Below are 21266 nucleotides of genomic sequence, written 5' to 3' on the forward strand. Positions count from 1 at the left end.
ATGCCTAGAGACAGCAGAAGAGAAGAGAAAGAACCGGACAAGATCACAAAATATAAGGACCTGCAAATAGAAGTAGAATGACCATGGCAAAAGACAGCACAAATAGCACAAAAAGTGATAAGCACCTTTGGTGCAATCCCAAAGCATCAGGAGCATCACCTGAACACCACTGGCCTGGCAAAATCACCATTAGTCAATTGCAAAAGGCAGCTTTACTTGGGATAGTTTACATCATGTGACAATATTTCTAACACCATCAAACAACAACAGATGCCTACCTTAGGTCCTTGGGAAGGACTCAATAGGTGAATAAGAATGCCAAATCGAATCTAAAATCTGGTTGTCTATGCGACCAACCACAACAATAATAATATTTCAAGGAGACTCACATAAAGGAGAGTCACTCTCACTACTATTCTTTGTCATTGATTCCTCTGTCAAAAATACTAAACAAGTCATGCTGTGCTGTCAAACATCAAAAATATCTGCCACCTCCTTTACATGGACAATTTGAAACTGGCAGGGAATCATAATTTTAAAATGTGCTGTTTATTTTTTTAAAAGTCCTATTTCATTACTCATATCCGATAATCTTCGAGGTCACTCTAATAATATTCCACATTAAACTTTGTGCCATTCTTCTCCTATGTAGGTGGATATGGTGGCACAGCAGTTAGAATGCAGTATTGCAGGCTAACTCTGCCAACTGCCAGCAGTTCAATCCTGACTGGATCAAAGTTGACTCAGCCTTCCATCCTTCCAAGGTCAGTAAAAGGAGGACCCATATTGTTGCAGGTGATATGCTGACTCTGTAAACTGCTTAGAGAGGACTGTAAAGCGTCTTGAAGTGTATGTAAGTCTAAGTGCTAAGTGCTATTAGTATGTGCCATTTTTCAGTTGCACCAGAAGACATTGAGGCAGGTAAGTTCTTTAAATTAAAGTACTGCATCTTCACACACACACACACACACACACACACACACACTGGTACCTTCCTAACTTTTTGGAATGATTTCTTCAGACTTACTATCTGCTCATTGTTAACAGTTTCTGAGGCAAATGCAGGACACCTACACCAGCTTGTTATCAAAGCAAGGATAACTAAAACTTCTGCTCCTCTCAGTTGCTGTGAATCCCAGCTTCTGATCTATTTCCTATCAAACTCTCGACATCTGAGGCTCTAAGCCACATTCTCTCTTCACTTTCTAATTTGTCCTATATGAGCTTTTTTTTTTCTCCTGCAAGTTCTCTTTGTGTGTCTGCATATCGGTGATCAATTCTTGTTGATATTTCTTTGGGCTACTTCATAATGACCCACTGCAATACAATTTAACCGTCAACTGAAATTCATGACTGGCCCAGCTGTCTATGACTGTTTCTAAGGGAATTGCCACCTAGACTTTCTCTTTCTCTTCTTATGTCTCTGAATGAAAACACACAACCAGTAGGCTGGCCACAGTATGTATACTGATAGTCTTAGTTTTATAATTATGCCTAAAACTCAGATCTCACTAAAAGAAGTTTTCCTGTAAGGCAGAAAGGTAGAGATGGGCCATCTGTGACCCTTCAACTGTTGCTGTGCTATAATTCCCACAACTGAGCAGGCTAACTGGGGTTGCTGTAAATGGTAGTTCAGCAACAGCTAGAGAATCACAGATTGCTCATCTCTAAATAGAGTTGGTGTAAACAAGAGATGCTGATCAGAATCCAAGACTGATGAAGTTCAGCTTACACAGTCCACTCTGTTGGACTGATAATGCCTGTGCTGGATGGTGCCCAGTGTCTTTATACATAATAAACCTGGCTTTGATGAGACTCCTTCATTTCCACTTTATGTCTTCTCCCAAGCTTCTTCTAGGCCCAGGAGGACTTTGGTCTCTCTATGGAGAATACCCCCATACAGTATCTATCCAACAGACCCTTAGGAAAAACCCACTTTTTTTTCAAACCTGCATAAATTGTAATAGCGGAGAAAGTTATTAGTACAGAGAATAGCCCTTTAGAAAAGCTTCAAGGAAATTAACCATGGACATGAAAAAAATCTTGCAGTATTACACAGAAATGTATCTCTTTTGGCCGGAATTTTCTAAAGGTTTGCTGCATCTCTTTTCAATTTCCCAAATGAGCCTTGATTTATTTTTCAAGAATACTGTGGAAGATAGCCATTCCTGAAGAATGAGAGAATAGGAGCATGTAGACTAGAGCTCAGAAATTCTAGCCTTAAATGCATTGCATGAAGAGACCTGTGCCATTCAACTATGTTTATGTGTATTGTGCTTTAGTTATCTTAACACACTGTTGAAAACCAAGGAGATTATTTTGACATCTGAGCTTGTACCAATATCATAATATATTTGAAAAAATAAAGTTATTCAACGACCAGGGTAAGTAGCAGTGGGAATTCTGCTCTGTTTTGGTAGTGGATATGTGAGATAATATTAGCATTATAATTTTTATCATAACTGTTCCTTTTGCTTTGGTATTTCTCAACAGGGATCAGAATTAGGCAACATCTTGAAAAAAAAACTTTTCATTCTTCCTTGTCAGTGGGAAGTAACACTTTGAGCATCAGACAAGAGAGAACAGCTGAAGCTTGAAATTTCCATTCATCTATGAAACTCATTGAGTTTCTTTAGACTACTTTTTTTTATTCCAAGTGTTTTTCCTATAAGTGCTGGGTCTGCCTTTTTTTTTTCCTCCAGATCAACCAAGTGTTGATCCATTAGTTGCAACAGGAATTGACTAACCAGCTTGTCATTCAAGTCTGCTATGTTTTTCAAGCAATTGTTTGTTCAACAAAGCATCTTGTCTTAGCTGATGCAAATTTCTGGATTGCAGCCGTCTAACACATTACTCTTTTAAGGGTACCTATAGGATTCAGGTGGGAATTTAAAGAAACATAGGTAACCACAGGAACAGCAAAGAAGGGGTCATGACATCACATGCATTGTTACATTACTAAGCAAACGATGCAAATGATGAATGGATGGACTGTAAGTCATTTGCTTTTTTCATGGCTGATGCAAATAACAAAGGTTCTTGTCATTTACACAACTACATCATTTGTGATGAGATTGTGGCTTCTACCAGATGCCTATGTGAGGGACTCTGGCAACAACAAGACCTGCAGCATGCTAGGTTTCTATTTAATTAATTTTAATTAAATCTGGGGGGGAAAGGCTGATGAGTCAAGAAGCAGGTAGATATTAAGGGAAATATGCTATGATACAGACCCCTGTTGTCTCAGCCACCTAGCATACAGGGAATGGGAGGGGACTGTGATGTGCTCGTAAGCTTCTTCTTTTTAATATTATTATTCATCTTGATATCTTGCACGATCATATTCTGCATATTCATGCCATGTGTGTACTCAATTATCACAAATGTAATCACATTTCTGTTATGTAGTTCTGACCAGCTGAACTGCTTCAGTGATTTATTAATAGGATAAAAATGTCACCCCACTTCAATGCAAAAGCTTGCTTCTCCTCTTTTTCATGTTTATCACAAAAAAGTCTTTCTCACTGCAGTGTCAAGAGACAAGGATATGGTGCTGGATTTTATCTCATAACAATGGAGAGAGAAATGGGAAGTTCAGACAGAATTCTCCCTTAAACTCTTCTGAAGCACAGACAGGATTTTGTAAAAGAATAATAATAATAAAAAAGGATATGAAATGCTGGGAAGATCCCTATTACAAGGTTCTGATCCCACAAAAGAGTTAAAGGACAGTTCACTGATGTGTCCATTGGGGTAACAGAAAGAAAAAAAGAGAAAGACTGAGAAAGCAAATGCTGAAGAGCTAATTAGGAAGGATTTTCCCTCTCAAGTGGGTTTTTATGAGAAGAGGGGGGGGCAGTCTCCATTTTTGTCTTCTGACATTTGTATCCCACCCACCCCCTCACCCTCAATGAAATTCAGGTGTGGAAAAGCCACAGCAACTATGTTGGAATCTGGTTGAACTGGAATCAGTAACACTAATTGCAGCATGTATTCTGTTTTCTTTTATGACCATGTGTTTCTTTTCTGCCCACCGCCTCAACTTATTTGTCCTAAAATTCTAAAACATTTACATATATTTTAATGCCTGGAACTATTAAAGTTCAAAGAAGGCATGATGATCTATGTTACATTTCAGTCTGAAAACAAATTTGCATATTTTAATATTCTCCTGAAAATCCATATCTTTGTGCAGCAATTATTCTTTTGGTTTGAAAATACCGCTAATAAATAAACTTGAGTGGATATCCTATATTAAGAGAATTAAGAGTTTTTCTAATTCTGAAGGACAGTGACAGGCAGGGATTTTCCATCTGAACAGTATTTTATACTTTTCCCTTTATTATGGCAGCTATATCTGGGGTGCAAATAGATGACCACTAGAAGGACCTAGTGAGCTATAGAAAAAACCCTCTGTTGCTCTGTAGCACTAGTCCAGATAGTTGCAAGAGGGATTCAAGACCCTGTCTTTTATAACAGGGGTCCCCAATCTATGGGCCATGGCCCACTATCAGGCTGTGGCCTGCTGGCCAGCTGGCTGCGGAACAGGTTGGCCAGTGTGCGCACGTGTGTATGCGTGCTCACACCCCCACTCGTGCTAGCGCCATACAAACAGGGTGCCACGTGGCAAAAATAGGATGGTGCTAGCACCCAAGTGGCAAAAACGGGGCAGTGCTAGCAAGTGTCACATGGGCGCTAGCACTGTCCCATTTGCATCATGTGTGCTCACAGCCCCATTTGTGTATATGCATGTGCATGCATGTAAAATGCTTCCCCTTCCTTTTCCCTCTGGTCTGCCAACTGAGAAAATTTGGAGACCTCTGCTTTATAATAGCTGGGAATGATAGTTTCTCAAGGTGACATTTTGTTTTTTAAGAAAGTTTTCTTCTTTTTTCTGGTAAACCGCCAGCAATTTAGCTTTTCAATCAATTCACAAAATGGTTTTCAAGAGCAATCAATGTGTTTGCTATCAGGAAAAAAAAAAACAGGGTGATTTACACTCCATGGAGCCAACAGTATACAAAGCAGAGTACCACCATTAAAATATACATTTAGAGGTTATGCATGTGTGTGCACATGCATGCATGTGTATGTCTATGTCTCTGTGTGTATTCATTCCTCAATAAAGTGGTTTCTAGGGAAGCATATCCTTCTTCCTCTACCAAAAGCACAGGGAATTTAAAAAAAAAATTGGTTCAAAGTTTTGTATTTATGCATTTGTGCTTGTTTTTCTTCCTTTGACTTCATATGTTTGAGGGAATGTTACTGAATGCCAGATTAGGACCATAGCTCAGCTTTAACAAACCTCTTAACTCTACTCTTGTAAGGTATACTCACACTTGTGGAGATGTGATTAAAAGCAAGCTGTTACCTTTCTATTTTCTTTATAGACTCTTTCGTACTCCCCTTGCCTTTTTTTTTCTTACTCTCTCCCCCCTTACCTACTTTCTCAATCTATTTTCTGCTTAATCCCTCTTTACTCCTCTTCCTTTCTATTTGGGACCATTAGAGATAAAGTTCTTTAAAACAAATTGGAACAAGATTCCAGCTGTAAAGGTAAGACTTCACCAGCTACAAACAGAAAGGAAAGGCCATACCAGTATCTCTTATTTTTCCAGTGTCAGAGCAAAAATGGAAAACATGTGAGAGCTAGTGGGGCATACTGGTTAATATGCATGCCTAGAAACTGGGACACCATGACTAGGAGTCCTCCATTAGGTACAGAGCGCCAGCTGGGTGACTTTGGGATAGTCCCTCTCTTTTAGCCAAACTCTACAGGGTTATTGCTATGGGGAAAATAAAGGGTGGGAGCATTAGGTCTGTGCGCTGCTTTGAGTAGATCAGAATAAAAGCAGGAGAGGAATCTAATGATAAATAAAAGCGTGAATATTTGTCAGAGCTGGAGATAGGTCTGCTTTTTAAATAGGAAAGTGGAAATGGATCTGACCATTTCCAAATATTTCCATTTATTAATTTTCCACTTCTCTTCACAAATCACCCCAGAGTGTATGAGTGCGTCATGCAGTTTTACTCTCCAGCCACACCCTCAACAACAGTCTTTGTCTTCCTCATTTTTCTCTCCTTGTTTTCTCACTCTCTCTCTTTCTCTCTCCAGTTTGGAGTCTGAGAGGCAGTGTGTTCACCCATCAATAGAGGGGTGTCCCTCCAGGGATCTAGTCTCCAGTACCTGCATACCAGACAGGACCAGTGGGCCTGCTGTCTCTACCTCTGCCCACCGTAGCCTTGGCTAGAAGCTAGGTCAACTCATCAGCATGGCTGTGCCTCAAGGGCAGGACTGAGTTTCTTCTCCCCTTTCTCTCTCCTTTTGCTGACTCACACCAGCACAGCAGCAGCCCTATCAGGCAGCTAAACTTCATATGCCACATGTAGTTCAAAATACTATACAGGCAACCCTTGACGTAAAACCAGAACTGAGCTCAAAATTTTCTGTTGCTAAACAAGACATTTGTTAAGTGAGTTTTGTCCCATTTTACAACCTTTCTTGTCACAGTTGTTAAGTAAATCACTGCAACCGTTAAATGAGTAAAACGGTTGTTAAGTGAATCCCCATTGACTTTGCTTGTCAGAAAGGTGGCAAAAGGTGATTACATGACCCCGGGACACTGATCATCATAAATATGAGTCAGTTGCCAAGTGTCTGAATTTTGAACACATGACCAATGGGGATGCTGCAAGGATCGTAAGTGTGAAAAAATGGTCATGAGACACTTTTTTCAGTGCTGTTGCAACTGTGAATGGTCAGTAAATGAACTGTTGTAAGTTGATGACTACATATATGGGCTAAAAGTTGCAACTCCTTCTGTCCAGGAAAATATAGGAACCTGCACTCTATGAGCAATTAGAGTAGGAAGTTCTCAGCATCTTCACCATGGCAGAATCCCTAGAATTCCATTTTTAGGCCTTCTGTTACTCAGAGAAGTTGTAGAGGAAAAAAATGTCCATCATTCCGGGCTTTTAGAATGCCTCTTTGGGCACAGCAAGATGGAGTTTTCACAGGATGGAAGCAACTATTCTCTACTTCTCTCCCACAGAAGGATTCTTATTTCTCACCTGCCTACAGAAATCAACACTTTCCTTATGTCTGGGAAAGCCATTCTGGCTGCAGCTCAGTTGCACTATGATATGGATATGAAACAAGTTCTCTTTGGATTTGTTTGACAGCAAAAGCCCAGGATCCACAGAAATGCTTCTTGGCCACAGCACAGATGGTAGCAGTGATGGAGTCCCTTATCATCCAGCCCTCGGTTAAAAGGTGGTAAAAAATCTGAGGGCTAAGCAAGGCAGTGTGAACAAATCAGCTTCCTCTTTAGGAAACTGTTGGTAAAAAATTAGGACTGAGGTAATTTTTTTGGAAAAGTGACTGCAGGTTGTCCTTAGCAGGAGAGTATAAACATAATTGTGTGTGTGTGGGGGGGGGGGGAATTCTCTTTAAAAAAAAAAGCTGAAACTATTTGCAGATAACTTGCCAATTTAAAAAAAAAATAATTGCTGAAAAATTTGACAGAACAATACAGATAGTCCTCAGTTTGGAACCATTTGTTTAGTGATCATTCAAAGTTACAAGGCTACTGAAAACAAAAAAAAACTTATGACTGATCTTCACAATTATCATCACTCCAGCATCCTTACAGTCACATGGTCAAAATTCAAGCCCTTGGCAGCTGTCATGTATTTATGACCCTTCCACCATCCTAGGGCGACATGATTGCCATTCATGACATTATTGGGGGTTTCTGACAAGCAAAGCCAATGGGGTGGATTCACTTAATGACTGTGCAAAAAGGACAGAAAATCAGGCATGATTCATTTAATGACCACATGTCTTAGCAATACAAGTACTGATTCCAATTATGGTCATAAGTTGAGTACTACCTGTATGTGTGTGGTTATAGTATAGACCAGTGGTGGCGAACCTATGGCATGGGTGCCAGAGGTGGCACAGAGTCCTCTCTGTGGACACACGCACAATCTCCCCAGCCCTGCCTCCTCCCATGGCCTCCTCCTCACCACCAGCCACCATGGAGGAGAGTCGCCCCTGGGCGCAGCCCATGCAAAGCAGCGCAGCCAAGGACATGGTAGCTGGGCAATGGGGAGAAGACTCTGCCCTTGTGCCCCGTCACATGCATGGCACTGCTGAGCTGCCTGGGTGATCTGTAGCAGGTTGTGGAAGTGGTGGGTATCCCAGTGGGCTGGGTAGAGCGGAGATGGGGGTGGGGGGCTAAAAGGTTCATCATCACTGGTATAGGCTGTGCTGACACCATCTGATTTTTTTTTTCTGATCCACACATCCCTAATCACATCCCTAATTTTTTTCTGATCCACACATCCCTAATTCATTTTTGCCTACATGTGTGTGTGTGTGTGTTTCTATAAAAAAGAAATCAGTGCCTGACAGGGGGGCATTTAGTATGGAAAAACTTCTCACATATCTGCCTCTTCACAAATTTATTCCAGAGGAATGTGGAAAAAGCAAGCAATAGAGCAGGGGTTCTCAACCTTGGCAACTTTAAGACTTATGGACTTCAACTCCCAGAATTCCTCAGCCAGCAAAGCTGGCTGAGGAATTCTGGAAGTTGAAGTCCACAAGTCTTAAAGTTGCCAAGGTTGAGAACCCCTGCAATAGAGAGTCATACTATGTAAGCAGAAGTCCACTTTCTCAGCAGTGAATGATATCAACTGGTATATAATAAATCAGAACAGTCATAATAATTTTTTTAAAAAAATTATACAGCAGTCCCTGGAAATAAAATTTAAAGAACTGGCAATCTCAACAATCTGAAGCAGGGAATGAAAATAGCCCCAAGACAAATAGGTATTGTGACACCAAGTAAGATCTCAAGAATCCCAAGGTTCTAGGTTTGTACACCTAAACCAGTTTGTTTACCTAACTGCAGACCAAGCAGCTTTCTCTCCCCTCTCCCCCACTCCCCACCCCCCAAAAATGATGAAAACTCAAACCTTAACCAGCATAGGGAAGTGTTAAGGTTTGGGACTAGGAGTGGGGAGATACTCTAGCTTGCCCTCAGAAATGAGACACTGTCTCTTGGCCCTCTCTATCTCCTTGGAGTGTTGCCATAGGGAAAAATGAGAGGAGGGAGTTGCTATTTATTAATCAAATTTCTGTACCACACATCACACTTGTATGCCCCTGAGCTATGTATGACACCTTGTGCTCCTGAATGAATGGTGGGTTGTAAATCTACTGAATAAATACATTTCATATACAGTAATGCCAGAATTCTCCTTCATCTCTCCCAAAAGGAAGTCAAGCTGGCATGTCCAGATTGCTGCCTGTGTAGTAATGTCTCCCCAATTAGGCTTCTTGTGTGCACATGGCTTGGGAAAGATTTCAACCCAGCTTCACTTAAGGTACATTTTCAAGTGTACCCCACTTCAGCAGGGACCGACTAAGTCTTATGCTGTGCATCTATCTCGGTTACATATAGTATACTTGCTTGCTTCAGAACCTTTATTCATAGAAACAAGGAGGCATAATATCTCCTCGGATTAAAAAACCCAAGAGCTGCCAAGAATTTTACTGAAGACATCCATTCTGTTGAAACCATGACAAGTTGAGTCACTCAATAAATGAGAGGAATCATATCTATACTGGCAATATTGGCATGCTCCCTTTGAATGGAAGAATCACTCACTCATTTAGCTCCCAATCTTAAATTTATTCATACAGTACTTCCCAAAGTTAGAATTTATAACACATCCATGTTATAGCTGGCAGGGCTTAATTTTTCAGGACCAAGCTTTTTGAAACAGAACAGAGCCGATTATTTAAAATCAGGCTTAATGGCCTTGTTAGAAGAGCCAGAAAATTCCTTTAGGGAGAGTGTCAATTAATTAAAACAACAATAACCATTCCCAGAGGAGCAGTAATCTGAGCTTCTGGTTCTAACAATCTCAGAGCACACTAACATGATTGTTTTTGTAGCTTCTTAGTATAAAATGTTATTCACCGATCCTTGTTAGTTATAAGCTCTTAATCAGTATCCTGGATACAGCTTCTTAGCCAACTCGGGCATCTGAAATGTAAAACCGAGTTAGAATAAGCTCAATATGGCACATAGATCATTCTTTTCAGTCAAATAAATGATGCTCAGGATCTTATCTTTGCACTATAGGAGACATGTGATCCTGGACAAAATGCTGCTTTATCTTATAGTGCAAATAACACTTTTGTTGGGAATTCGAAACACTTTCTACAACCACCCTGATTCCTCTCTCTGAATAAATTTAAATTCATAAAAATCAAACAGACACAGATATATACACATGACAAATAATACAAGGAATCAGAACATTTTAAAATCTCATTTGACCAGCATTCTGCTCTGCAGGATGGAGAGTACAAACTGACATTTCCCTAATCAAAATTTCATGCATACAAAAAGTAATTTACATGCCTCTATAAAGTAGTGGCTGATGATAAACCACACGCACATAATTGCCGGGTTGACTTAATGGCCACTAAAGCTAGCCTCTAGTGACAGTATCTAAAAAAAAAAAAAAATGCAGGACCACCTGCTGTGCTTCTTAATACCTCCTCCATTAGGTAAACTATTTGGAAGTTATTTATGAATGCAGAGCTTTCAATCAGTGTCCTCAATGGTTTGGGAGGCATTCGTGTTGTCTGCCCCAGTGGTGGGATCTGATATTCGTCCAGTTGCTTCCCTGACAGAAGAGTAGGGGGAAAAAATGGCTTGCCCAGTGGTTATTGTCTGTTAAAATGGTTCGGCAGTTGACAAATGTAAAACAGGTAGACACCCCATAAGACACAGTCCACAATGTCTGGTAGATGCCCTCAAATAACCAGTGGGGTTGTTTTTGGAAGGGTGGGGATGTTATAAGGAGCTACATAAGGAAAAGAAAGACAGAAATATTCATTAGATAAGATATATTTCGCTCACTGGAGTTGAATTTTACTCTTTGTGAAAAGTCACTTTGAATTATTATTTTTTTGTTAACGCTTTGCTTTTCTCACCTATAAAGCATAACAATGTTTGTATGAAACGTTTATGTTGTATTTTCGGTTCATCGGCAATTGATGAAGACACATGGTGACAAATAACAAGCTCTTTATTTTCTCTCTCCTACAACCAAGCAAAAAGCAAAAGGCACGCAGGCCTTTTATAGGGCCAGAAAACCAGACAGTGTTAACCAATAGGAATTGAGCATTTTCACACCTTGCGCATGCGCACAAGGCTGGCGCCACCCTGTCTGGTCCCGGGCAGCTTTTGGAATGCCCGGGACCATTTGCAACATTCTGAGCCTGCTTTCAGCTCTTGCAGGCTCAGGACACAATACCCCTCCCCCCTAGCTGAAATACACCTAGCTTACGCATAGGTGCATTGTGCCATGCAGGGAGATTGGAACACAGATGCATTATTCAAATGCAAGGAGGGTGGAAATGCTCGGTTCTGCATGCAGGAAACACCTTTTCAAAATAGTTATTAATTCAAATAAATATATCCAAATCAAAATAGTATATGAGACTCAACTAAGTATTAACCCCCTCATTCAGCGACCTCATAGCAAGATTCCTTATGTGTTGACAGGAACTTCACATAATCTTTTAGATGTTTAGGCGGGCACTTTGCCCGCTGCCACTTTCTACGGGCTGGTGAGGGTACCTGGCCTACCTGCTCGCCTAACAGGCTAGACAGGCCAGGACTTTGGTGCCCTAGATATCCAGGTGACCCTGGTGAGGGTGCCTGGCCTACCTGCTCACCTACCAGGCTAGGTAGGCCAGGGCTTTGATGCCCCAAATACCCAGGTGATCCACCCAGCTGCTGACTGGCCGGACCCTCTGAGTCCAAACCAGTATACCTTGGAGGGGTGGAAGTCCCCGAGTCCACAATGGACTCCTCTTGGGAACACTCTCCCTCGAGCCCAAGGCCAGCAGTTGGAGAGGCCTGAGTGGCAGAAGTGCCCCAGTACTCCATAGCCCCCGAGCATGTGCCAGAGGTGCCCGAGTCAGGAGTCACCTCCATGACAAACCCCTTCGCTACTGACTTCCTTTTCGGAGCAATTGCTGAATTGTAAGAGTGCCCCTGTTGGAATTCCCTTTCTATGGCTGCTTGTGATTTATGTGATATCCCCAGTCTGTCTCCCTGTCTGGAGCACTATCTGATATGTTTCAATAATGTGGATACCCCCGGTGTGACTTCCTGTCTGGAGCAATGACAGATGTGTGGGATGACCCCCTATCCTGGGAATTCCTGTTTGGAGCACTTGCGGAATCTTGGGATGACTCCCAAACAACCTCAGCATCTAGTGATGGCCTGTTAGGCCTGAGAACCTGTGACCCAGAATGCATATTATGGTCCTCCTCCCCCCCCCCAGAGCAGAGCCAGGAGCGGAAGGGTGGCTGTCCAGTATCCAACGCAGTTGGTCTATGTGTCTGCAAAGAACGTGACCATCATCCAAGGCAACTTCATATGACAATGGCCCAGAGACCTTGCAGACCACACCTGTGACCCAGAGATGTCCAGGCCCAGTTCCTTGCCCACCTGAAGTCTCCTAGGTGCCAGTGGTTGTGACACCTGTGAAGCTACCCAGTCTGGATGCAATCTGTCCAGTTTGGTAATGAGGCGGCGACCCCAGCGGAGTTCTGCACGGCTCTTCTCTGTGGTTGTGCATGGTGTGGTGTGGTGTGGTGTGCAAGAAGGAAATCTGCTAACCTGTGATGCCAGTTACCGTAAGTCAGCTTCTTGAGAGCATATTTGGTAGTGCACACCATTCTCTCTGCCAGTCCGTTGGAGGATGAGTGGAAGGGAGCAGAAGTCGCATGCCGGATCAAGTTGGCCTGAAGAAAAGCCTGGAACTCAAAAGAAGTAAATTGAGGCCCATTATCTGAAACCAGGACATCTGGAAGCTGGTGTGATGCAAAAATTCCTCTCAACACCTGGATGGTCCTGGCAGTAGTAATGGAGGAAACAGGAACAACTTCTAGCCACTTGGAATGGCTGTCAATGAAGATCAGGAAGAATTGCCCCTCAAAGGGCCCAGCATAATCTATATGCACCTTAGACCATGGGGTTTGAGTTTCCTCCCACCTATGTACTGGGGCCTGAGGCATTTCAGGCCATGACTGTTGGTACAGTTGGCACCCATGCACCTGAGCCTCAATGGCTTTATCGAGCCCAGGTCACTAAAGATGGCTGCGTGCAAGTGCTTTCATCCTTACTATACCAGGATGTCCCTCATGCAGAGAGAGCAAGATTCTAGACCTCAATGAGGCTGGGATTACTACCCTGCTACCCCATAACAGGCAACCCTTGAAAGTGGAAAACTCATGCTTCTTATGCCAGAAGCTTTGGAACTCAGAATCTAGGCACCTGTCAGGCCATCCTGACAACACCCAGGTCAGCATGCGTGTAAGCATGTGATCAGTGTCAGTTTCTGCAGCCACATCCCTAGCATTTAGGGGAGATTCAGGCAACTCCTGAATGGAAAGAATATTAATGGCAGGAGCAGGGTCTGCCTCTACCTGTTTCAGAGGTAACCTGCTTAGGCCATCTGCGTGACCCATCTCTTTAGCAGGTTTGTGAACTAGAGTGTAGTCATATGCTGACAGGTAAATGGACCATCTCAGCATACAAGGAGAAATGATATGAGGTGTCTGTTTGTTAGTGGTAAACAAACCAGCAGATGTTTATGGTCTGTATAGACCATGAAGTGGCGGCCACATAAGAAATCATGGAATTTCTTTATGCCAGCCACTATGGCCAAGAGTTCTCTGTCAATCTGAGCATAATTCCGCTCTGCAGATAACAGAGTCCTTGAGTAATAGGCCACAGGGACGTGTGTCCCATGAGCCTTCAGATGGCTAAGTACTGCTCCCACCCCATAAGGAAATGTATCGCATGCGATGCAAAAAGGCAATTCTCATTGAAATGCGCTAAAACAGCATTTAAACTGAGCAAGGCCTTAACCTCATTGAAGTTCCTGTCATGGACTTTAGTCCACTGCCATGGAGCCTGCTTGTCTAAGAGCCTGTGTAACGGCTCTGCCACTGCAGCCTTATGTGGGAGAAATGCATGGTAAAAATTTAAGAGCCCCAAGAAGGCTTGCAGCTCACTCTTGGACTTGGGGCTTGGGGCCTGCTGAATAGCTTGCAGTTTGGATTCAGCAGGGTGAATGCCTTGGGCATCAATCCTGAAACATAAGAAGTCAGTAAAGTGACTCCTATCTTGCATTTATCCTGCTTTAATTTAAGGCCTGCTTTTTGAAAACGAAGCAAGACAGCCCTTAATCTGTGAGATTAAGTGAAAACAATTAATCAGTGGAACAGCCTGCCTCCAGAAGCAGTAAATGCTCCAACACTGGAAGTTTTTAAGAAGAGACTGGACAGCCATTTGTCCCAAATGGTGTAGGGTTTCCTTCCTGAGCAGGGGGTTGGACTAGATGACCTCCAAGGTCTCTTCCAACTTTACTACTATTACTATTACTAATCTTTCTGCTAAATTTTGAGATGACTCCCCAGCAATGAGGACGTCATCGAACTAGGGACAGACCCCAGGAATACCTTTAAGTGTGCTCTCCACGACATTTTGGAATATGCCAGGAGCTACATTTACCCCAAATTTCAGTCTTTTGAGCTTAAAGGCCCCCCTTTGAGTTACAATAGTCTGGGCCTCTGCAGATGCCTCATCAAAAGGTAGCTGTTGATAGGCTTGTGCCAGATCAAGTTTCACAAAAATGCACCCCCTCTTGAGGGAGGCCAGAATGTGGCTTACAACAGGGATTGGATAAGCGTGCTGTTGCAACGCTTTATTTAGTGTGCACTTATAGTCTGCACATATATGGATTTCCCCATTAGCCTTTAGAGGCATTACTATGGGGGTTTCCCATGGACTAGAATCCACAGGTTCTAAAATGCCCTGCTGGAGCAATTTGTCCAGCTCAGCATCTATTTTACGTTTGAAGAAAAAGGCACCTTCCTAGGCTTGACCCTGATGGGCATGATAGTTGGGTCTAACTGTAGTGCAATGGGAGGCCCCTTGTAGGATCCTAGCTGTGAACTAAACACATCTGCAAACTCCTTGCAAACCTCTGCAAGTCCAACGTTTGCAAGTTGTACAGCCCCAGTTACTTGGATTCCCAGAGCATCGAACCAATCGAGTCCAATAAGACTCGTACGTTCACCCCCAACTACCACCACATCCAGGAAATCTTCAAAATCCTTATGCTGTACCTTGAGTATGGCCTCTCCTTTTACACAGACCTTAGAATTTTGAAAAATCAGTGAGTATTAAATTCGATGGTTTGAGTTTAACTTGAAGGCCACTACTGCTGCAAATCCTTTTGAAGGTGTTAATTGAAATAATTGATAGAGCGGACCCAGTGTCCAACTCCATCAATAAGGGAACCTCCTGCAACCTCACATTAATGCAAAGTTTTTTCTTAAGGAGCTTGTGTGTCCCTGTCCTCAGAATACCCCTGCATGATGCGCAGAAACCCACCTTGTGTTGGTTGGGGACCCTGGTACCTTTCTGAAGCAATTCTTCCCGAGGTTGGACCTTCTGGCGACCCAAACAGATGGAGGCAATGTGACCTTGCCTGCCACATGCCCTGCAAATGGCGGAGCAGAACCTGCAGTCAGCTTGCTTGTGGCATCCTCCGCACCCGAAGCACTGAAGAGATGCTGGGGCCTTGTCTGGATGCCCCTTCGGCCTCCTCTCAGCTGGCTGGTGAAGTCTGTCCACCTCCTCTTCAGGATCTGCTTCTGACTCTTCTCGAGTGTCCTCTTGATGGACGGTAGCTGTGGCTGGAGGGTTTCTGGCAAGCTGCAAAGCCTTCACAGCCCCGCCTGCTGCTTCTTCAGCTGCCACCTCTCTTAACGCATCTTGGAAGGAGACCTCTTCTTTTGCAAAAAAATTTTTGTTGTAAGTCTCTACTTCTTAAGCCATGGATGAAGCGATCGTGCAGCCTTTCTTCCAGATCCTTGAACTCACAAGGTCTTGCTGCTTGCCTTAAGGCAGCAATAAAGTCCGCAGCAGATTCACCTGGCCTCTGGTCTCTCTGCTCGAACGTGTGCTGCCAAGCGATGACAGATAACTTCAGCTGGAAGTGTTCCTTCAACATCTTCTTCAAGTCAGCATATGTTACTGACTCCAGAAGTGCAGGGGCCACCAGATTTTCCGCGATGTCAAAAGCTTCTTGTCCACAGGCACACAAAAGAGTTGCTGCCTTCAGGCCATCTTCTCTTATCTGATTTACCCTAAAGTAGTTCTCCACCCGTGCTACATAGGAATTCCATCTCTCTGGGTGGGAGACATCAAAATCAATCAAGCGGCCAATCTTCGACATCGTAAAGTTTACGACCTTCACCAATCACCTCCTCTGCAAGCTGATGTTTGGGAAAGGGTCCTTTTGCCGAGCTCATCCCCAGCGACGCTGTACTGGTAGGCTGAGTCGCGAATGCAGATGCCGTCTTCCCCCCTTGTCAAGACTTCCTGGGTGAGTCCTTAATTTTTTTTTTATTATTATTGCTTGCAGGGATCCCACCTTCATCGCCAGTGTTGTATTTTCGGTTTGTCGGCAATTGATAAAGACACATGGTGACAAATAATAAGCTCTTTATTTTCTCTCTCCTACAACCAAGCAAACAGCAAAAGGCACGTAGGCCTTTTATAGGGCCAGAAACCCAGACAGTGTGAACCAATAGGAACTGAGCATTTTTGTGCCTTGCACATGCGCGCAAGGCTGGCACCACCCTGTCTGGTCCCAGACAGCTTTTGGAATGCCCGGGACCATTTGCAACATTCTGAGCCTGCTTTCAGCTCTTGCAGGCTCAGGACACAACAGTTTAAGTTTCCATAATGCATGTTTAGCAGATACCGACTTGGCATAATCTGGGGCTGGAATAAACAGTCTGAGCATTCTGTTCCTTTGGCTAAAGTGGACAGAATAATAACAGAAGAACAGAGTTCGAAAGGACCTTGGAGGTCTTCTAGTCCAATCCCTTGCTCAAGCAGGAGACCCTATACCAGTGGCGGCGAACCTATGGCATGTGTGCCAGAGGTGGCATGCAGAGCTCTCTATTTGGGCACGTGTGCCATTGTCCCAGTCTCATTTCCTCCCATGGCCCCCTCTTCACCAGCAGCCCCCCTGGAGAAGGGTCCCCCCGGGTGCAGCCAAGCACAGCCAAGGATATAGCAGCCGGGCAGCAGAGACAAGACTCCGCCCTCACGTCCCATCGCATGCAGATGATGCTACGGGGCATGGGCAAAGGGCGTGGCCACCATGGTGCTGCAGGGCCTCCTGGGCGATCTACGGCAGGCCATGGAGGTGGTAGGTGGCCCTGCGGGCGGGCAGGGGGGCAGGGCAGGGCACTCAGTATCTAAAAGGTTCGCCAACACTGCCCTATACCATTCCAGACAAATCACTGCCCAGTCTCTTCTTAAATAAAAGAAATCTCTTCTTTTCAATTAATAAAACCCAAGCCATTTGGGAATCAAGGTGGGTGAAAGAAGTAAGCAAGGGACATTGCAGGAAGAATGAAAAGACTGAGGATAGAAGCCGGATAAAGAAATTAATACTGTTGAGAAAGCAAAATAAAAGAATATAATGCTATTGGAACGCAACAAACATACTGGCTTTCTGCATTTATTATTGTACTATGGGCAACAGAAAGAGAAATGTAGGGCCAGATGAAAGCAACTGATGCCCTAAATGCAGCCCAATAATGGAAACATAACTCTCGCACTATGGGATAAAGGCAAATATGATATCTGCCGATGCCATCAAAACAAACTTCTAATGACAAAGAAAAACTTCTTTTAACAATGCAGATTAAAGTCAAACACAGCAGATATGAAGAATTTCAAAAAAAGGATTAAAATTTACTGTGGCAATGAAAAAGTAAAGGGTATGATAGCTACAGGGGGAAAAATCGCGGTATCCCCCCCCCCCTTCCTTTGGTACTTTGAGCATGTGCTTATTTTGCTTAAAGGTCAATCCAGGGCTAAAGAAATGGTTGGCATCTCATTAAACTGCTTTTTAATCTACTTTTCCAGTCTAAAAAGATTCACTCTGCATGTTTCTATGTCACATACCTTCTGTAGAATACAGACATGGCCCTGGAGGTAGAATTCAGTGACTGTTAGGTAAACATCAACTTCACCCAGATAGACAGGAAGAAGTGAGAAACTCAAGATATTATAAACTGATAGTGTCAACCTCTTGCAAAGAAAATCTATACAAAATGTTTTATAGATGGCACTTACCACCAGCAAGATTAGCAAAAATGTTTAAAAATATGTCAGATAAATGTTGGAAATGTAATTATAAACCAGGTACTTATTATCATGTGTGATGGACATGTGTAAAAGCAAAGAGATATTGGACAAAAATACATACTTGGCTAGAAAAGATGTTGAGAAAACATGTAGATTTTAAACCTGAACTTTTTTTATTGGGCCTATTGCCAGAAAAGCTTGATAAACAAAGTGTATATCTGATTTTGCATGTGATAACAGCAGCAAGAATTATATTCTCACAATATTGGAAAAATGAAGAAATACCATCAGAGGAAGAAATAATAAAAAAAATACTAGACTGTGCAGAAATGGACGGATTTACTCTGAGGTTCAAATAAAAAAAGAAACAGAATATTTTCAAACTTGGGATTTATTTTATCAGTAGTTGGAGAAACGTACTAGGGATTAGGAATTTAATTTGTATTAATAAATGATAAACTCAGACAACATGTTTGTTGAATAAGCATGGTTGAACTGTATTAAAAAATCAATAAAAACTTATAAAAAAAGAGAAAGAAACTCAAGATTGCCATGCCTTTATTTTCTTTAATAGAAGAGGGCAGAGAGCATTTCTGCCAGGCTTTCAAGATTCTGTGTTATGATATCCTATCATAACAAAGCAGAGTTATGGAAATTCACCTGGTGTCTCTTTCCAGACATGATCTACCTCAGTGTTTCCCAAACGTGACAATTTTAAGGCATGTGGACTTCAACTCCCAGAATTCCACAGCCAGAGTTGCTGGTTGTGGAATTCTGGGAGTTGAAGTCCTCATGCCTTAAAATTGTCAAGTTTGGGAAACACTGATCTACCTCAAAGGATTGACATCTTCTGTTGCTTGAATTGGAATTTTCAGGACTTTCATCATTCCCTGCTGCTCTTAGTTCACCCCCATTTTCTCTTCTGAGTTTGAACTGTGCCCTCCAGGTTTTAACCTGTTGTTTCACTTGTTCTCTTTCCATAAGAACACAATACAGAGTGTGAATAACAAACAGCCTTAAGTAATTCAGGCTTTCCCATCAATGTTGTTTTCATCTAAAGCTTATCTTCATTGTCTTTCTCACAAGCACCAATCACAACAATGTTTTATTTACAATCCTAATTTAATGTTTCTCTGTGCACTCTTTCAGTTGCATAAAGCCACCTGCTATCTGACAATTTTAAGAGATCTCTTCTTATTTTGCAGGTGATTGTATCTCCTTCTCTTTATGTAGGGCAGTTTCTGTATATTTCCAGATAAGAATTTAATTGTGCTTCTTTATTTTTACTTCAATTCATTTTATTGCTTTATTGGATGAGGGGATAGATGGGAAAATCATCATATTTGCAGATGACACCAAGCTGGCAGGAATAGCCAACACTCCAGAAGACAGGCTTAAGATACAGGAGGATCTGGACAGACTTGAACACTGGGCACTATCTAAAAAAATGAAATTCAGTGGTGAAAAAAGTAAGGCTCTACATTTAGGCAAGAAAAACCAAATGTACAGATATAGTATAGGGGGTGTCTTGCTCAATAGTAGTAACTGTGAGAAGGACCTCGGAGTCCTAGTGGACAATCATTTAAATATGAGCCAGAAGGGTGCTGCAGCTGCCAAAAAAGCCAACACAGTGCTGGGCTGCATTAACAGAGGGATAGAATCAAGATCACGTGGAGTATTAATACCACTTACAATGCCTTGGTAAGGCCACACTTGGAATACTGCATCCAGTTTTGGTCACCATGATGTAAAAAAGATGTTGAGACTCTAGAAAGAGTACAGAGAAGAGCAACAAAGATGATTAGGGGACTGGAAGCTAAAGCATATAAGGAATGGCTGCTGGAAATGGGTATTGTCTAGTTTAATGAAGAGAAGGACAAGGGGGAATATGATAGCAGTGTTCCAATATCTCAGGGGCTGCCACAAAGAAAAGGGAGTCAAGCTATTTTCCAAAGCACCTGAAGGCAGGAGAAGAAGCAATGGATGGTAACTAATCAAGGAGAGAAGCAACCTAGAACTAAGGAGAAACTTCCTGACAGTTAGAACAATTAACCAATGGAGCAACCTGCCTCCAGAAACAGTGAATGCTCCAACACTGGAAGTTTTTAAGAAGAGACTGGACAGTCATTTGCCTGAAGTGATATAGGGTTTCCTGCCTGAGCAAGGGGTTGGACTAAATGACCTCCAAGGTCCCTTCCAACTTTATTATTATTATTATTATTATTAGTAGTAGTAGTAGTAGTAGTAGTAGTAGTAGTAGCAGCAGCAGCAGCAGCAGCAGCAGTAGTAGTAGTAGTATCTTCTTTTAAATAAGCCTGTATCATGCATTTCCCAAAACTGCAAAAATTGAGTTGTATCAGGAGATTTTTCAAGGACACCCAGATATCTAAAATGATATATTTTGAATACATTATTGCTTTATACAGTGATGTAAAACCTATAACTTGCCACCGTATACACCCCTCCTTTTCATTTTGCAGTCTTTATTCAATCTGAAAAGAGAAATTGCTTTGAAGGACTCTGAAGACCACTCAGAAGCTGCAAAATGCAGCATATCTCTCTCTCTCTCTCTCTCTCTCTCTCTCTCTCTCTCTCTCTCTCTCTCTCTCTCTCTCTCTCTCTCTCTCTCTCACACACACACACACACACACACACACACACACACACACACACACACACACTTATTCAGGCATCTCGGTGCCATATTCACTAGAACTTTTATCAAACCATTTCAGCTTAACTGTTGCTTGGCAGAAAAATAGAAGTTGGAAGGTCGTGGTTCTTGTAGATTTCAGGCAGAAGAAAATTTGGAGTGATTCCAAACTGATTATATGGGATCAGTAGGGTAAAAACTAATATGTACAACTCCCTGTCCCTTCCTTTCTTTAACAGCTGCTGTGTGACATATCTCATCAATCTACCAGCTCCTGGCCTTTCCATCATCTTCCATTCCCTCCTTTCTTTCCACTCTTCTGGCAGCATCACTATTAT

This window comes from Crotalus tigris, unplaced genomic scaffold (genome assembly GCF_016545835.1).
Source record: "Crotalus tigris isolate CLP2741 ecotype Arizona unplaced genomic scaffold, ASM1654583v1 scf7180000024305.242232, whole genome shotgun sequence".
Classification (NCBI taxonomy): Eukaryota; Metazoa; Chordata; class Lepidosauria; order Squamata; family Viperidae; genus Crotalus; species Crotalus tigris.